This window comes from Aethalodelphis obliquidens, unplaced genomic scaffold (assembly GCF_003676395.1).
Source record: "Aethalodelphis obliquidens isolate GAN/ISIS:26980383/991018 unplaced genomic scaffold, ASM367639v1 scaffold33, whole genome shotgun sequence".
Taxonomy (NCBI): domain Eukaryota; kingdom Metazoa; phylum Chordata; class Mammalia; order Artiodactyla; family Delphinidae; genus Aethalodelphis; species Aethalodelphis obliquidens.
In genome coordinates, this window is record NW_020837977.1 from 5,440,637 (window position 1) to 5,444,595 (window position 3,959).

At 34.1% G+C, this 3,959-nt stretch overlaps 1 pseudogene; it reads right to left on the minus strand.

Moving 5' to 3' along the window:
• Window positions 1-2,496: 2,496 nt before the first annotated feature.
• On the minus strand, window positions 2,497-2,850 carry LOC113631415 (40S ribosomal protein S20 pseudogene; annotated as a pseudogene).
• Between the last annotated feature and the right edge of the window lie 1,109 nt (window positions 2,851-3,959).

Consider the following 3,959-nt stretch of genomic DNA (forward strand, 5'->3'; position numbering starts at 1 on the left):
GAAGTCTTTCAATTTTATGATGTCTTCAGAGAATCAGCTTTAGATTCCTTTGATTTTTCTCTATCTTTTTCTGTTTCCAATTCATTGATTTCTCCTCTAATCTTTATTATTTCCTTAGCTTTGGGCTTAATTTAATCTTCTTTTTCTAGTTTCTTAAGCCAGAAACCCAGACTGTTGATTGGAGATATTAAGTATTTAATGCTATAAATTTCGCTCTAAGCACTGCTTTAGGGACATCTCACAACTTTCGATACCTTGTATTTTCATTATCATTCAGTTCCAGATACATTTTAAAAAATAAACTTTTAATTTTACAATTTCAGGTTCACAGAAAATTATGAAAATAATACAAACAGTTCTCATATACCCCACACCCAATTTCCCTTATTATTAACATCTTATATTAATGGTACATTTGTTTGGGGCAACTATGAATAAAGCTGCTACAAACATTCATGTGCAAGCTTTTGTGTGAACACGTTTTAAAATCAACTGGATAAATACCTAGGAGTTTGATCTCGAGGTTGTATAATAAGACTATGTTTAGCTTCGTAAGAAATTGCCAAACTGTCTCTTGAAGTAGCTGTATCATCTTGCATTCCAACAAATAATGAGAGTTCTTGTTGTTACTCATCCTTGCCTGCAATTAGTATTGTCAGGGTTTTAAAAAAAAATTTAACCATTTGAATAGGCATGTAATGGTATCTTGTTTTAATGTGAAACTCCCGAATGACAAATGATGTTGAGCATCTTTTCATATGCCTATTTGCATCTGTATATTTTCTTTGGTGAGGTTTCTGTTAAGATCATTTGCCCTGTTTTAATTGGCTTATTTATTTTCCTATTATTGAGAGTTCAAAATATTTTAAAATTTCCCTTGAGACTTCCTTTTGGATTCATGGTTTATTTAGAAATGTATTGTTTAATTTCCAAATATTTGGAAATATTCCACCTATCTTTTATCTTTTATATTGATTTCTAATATAATTCCATAATGATCTGAGAACATACTTGGTATCATGTCTGTTCTTTTAAATTTGTTAAAGTTCACTTTGTGACCCAGAATATGGTTCATGTTAGTGAATGTTCCATGTGCACCTAAGAAGAATGTGTATTCTGAAGTTCTTTGGTGGAGTGATAATGTTAACTATGTCAAATTGGTTGACATAGTTGGTAGAACAAATCAGGTCATTTATATCCCTATTTTTTTTTTTTTTTTTTTTTTTGCCTAACTGTTCTATCAATAACTATAAAGGAGGGTTGGAGTTACCAATGATAATTATAGATTTGTCTATTTGTCCTCTCAGATTCATCAGTTTTTGCCTCATGTATTTTGAAGCTATGCTCTTAGGTGTGTATACCTTTAGGACTGTTAGGTCCATTTGCAGAACTTACCACTTTATCATTATGTAATGTTCTATTTTATTTCTGATAATATTCTTTTTCTGAAGTCTATTTTGACTGAATTTAATGAAAACCCAGTTTTGGCTTTTTTGGGGGGAGACAGGCCACAGTGTTTGACTGGTACAGGTATCCTCCCGTTTATACCACTTCCCTTTTATGAAAGCCCTACATTAGTACCTGTTTTTGCTGATTAAGAAATCTGAAGAGGATTTTTGCTCTTCTGAAAAAAGGCAAAAGTCAAAAGGGGAGAGGGAAGAGATAAGGGGCAAGATAGGGGTAAGGGATTAAGATACACAAACTACTATGTATAAAATAAATAAGCAACAAGGATATATTGTAGAGCACAGGGAAATACAGCCATTATTTTGTAATAACTTTAAATGGAGTACTGTCTATAAAAATATTGAATAACTACGTTGTACACCCAAAACTAATGTAACATTGCAAACCAACTATACTTTAGTAAAAAAATAAATAGCGTTCAGCATTATTTTGCAGCATACAGGCAGTGCACCCCCAGCAGAGAGAGTGGCACTACCAAGCTCCTTCCCGAAGAACTACACTGAGCATCTCAGGCTCAAGCCACCATAGCTTTGAACTGTGTGACCATCTGTGCTTTATCTCGATTTATTTTTTGCATCTGTTAGCAAGATGTGTCCTAAGGTAATTACTTCTTTGCTTTAAGCCATTTTGGCTTACGAAAGGTTTCATAGGAACACTCTACTTTTGGATAGCCGGGGGTGGGGGGTGCCTGTATATGCTTTTACTTTTAACCTATCTATGTCTTTATATTTAAAGTGAGTCTCCTATGGACAACATATAAGTGAGTCTTCTTTCTAAATTCAGTCTAGCAACCTGCCTTTTTACTGATGTATTTAGACATTTAAAGTGATTATTGTTATGGTTGGCTTAGAATCTACTATCTTGCTGGCTGTTTTCTATTTGTTCCATTTGGCCTTTCTTGCTTTTTTGTTCACTTTCTGCCTTTTCTGAATGACTAAGCATTTTACGATCTATTTTATCTCCTACAATTACTTATTATTTATACCTCTTTTAAAAATGATTAATAATCAATTTATTAAAATAGTTGATTTAAGCAACTACAACGATGACCTCAATCTCTAATCCTGGCTCAATGATAGAAGTAATCTGCTTAACACTCTCAGGAGGATTGTCCAAGTCAATGAGTCACTGTGAATCCTCACCTGGAAATGCTCCCAAGTCTTAGAACCTTCACCACAAAGAGTTTATCTCACAGTGATTCTCAGTCCTGGTAGACATCCGAAACAGTCCTTTCACTTTAAGGTCCTTTTCCTTTGAGCCTGTGATCAAATCAGCACACACCTTCCCCAGGGATTTTACATGGCGGACAGTTACGGTAATTCTTACTCAGTGAACCACCCCTTCTGGGTCCACTGGTGTAGTTCCAGTAGCTTTAAAAGCCATGGCTGCCACATGGCAGGAGCATAACTTCGTGACTGACTTCTTCCTCAGCAAGAAGGAACTGTGGTGAGTCAGGAGCAGTGGCCACAGTATCTTCCTTACAGAGGCTTGATACATTTTTTAACACTTAACTTTTTAATGGTTAATGAGTTTTCCTTCAAATAGTATTATGTCATTTCATATACAATGTAACAGGACATTCTCAAGTCCTCTCATTCCTTGTGTCACTGTGGTCATACATTTCACTTTTATTTATGGAATAAACACATTATTACAAATTTTGCTTTAAATAGTTAGCTTTTACAACAACGAAAAATTAAAAATATATTCCATTTTAGCTTCATTCTTCATTCTTTGTATAAATCCAAGTATCTGGTATCATATTTCTTCTACCTGAAAAACTTCCTTTAACATTTCTTGCAGAGTAGATCTGTGCTAACGAGTTACCTCAAGTTTTTTTTGTCTGGGAAAGGCTTTGTTTCTGCCTCACCTTTGAAAGATATTTTTCACTGGATATAAGTCAGGTTATTTTCCTTTTCAGAACTTTATAGACATCATTCCATTGCCTTCTTATTTACATGGTTTCTAGTGACAAGTCTGCTGTAATTCTCTTTCTTGTTCATTAATGTAACATTAATTTTTCCTCTGGCTGCCTTCAAGGTTTTCTCTCCGTCTTTGGCTTTTGGGAGTTAGAATATGATGTTCATAGGTGCTGAGTTTTTAAAAAATTCTTACTCATCTTCAAATATTTTTTCTGCCCTCTTCTCTTTTTGTTCCCCTGGAGTTCCATTTATGCATGTTAGGTCATTTGGTATTGGCCTTTAGCCCTTGGATGCTCTCTTTTTTATCATTCTTTTTTTTTCTCTTTGTGTTTCACTTTGTGTAGTTTCTGTTGATCTATCTCCATTTTCAAGCTCATTGGCTCTTCACCTACCTCAAATCTACTGGTAAAATATTTGAAAGCATTCTTCATCTCTGTTACTGAATTATTCTTTTCTAGGATTTTCATTTTTATAGTTTCCATGTCTCTGCTAAAAGTATCTACTCAACCATGCATGTTGTCTACCTTTTCCATTAGAGCCTTTAACATATTAACCATAACTACTTTAAAT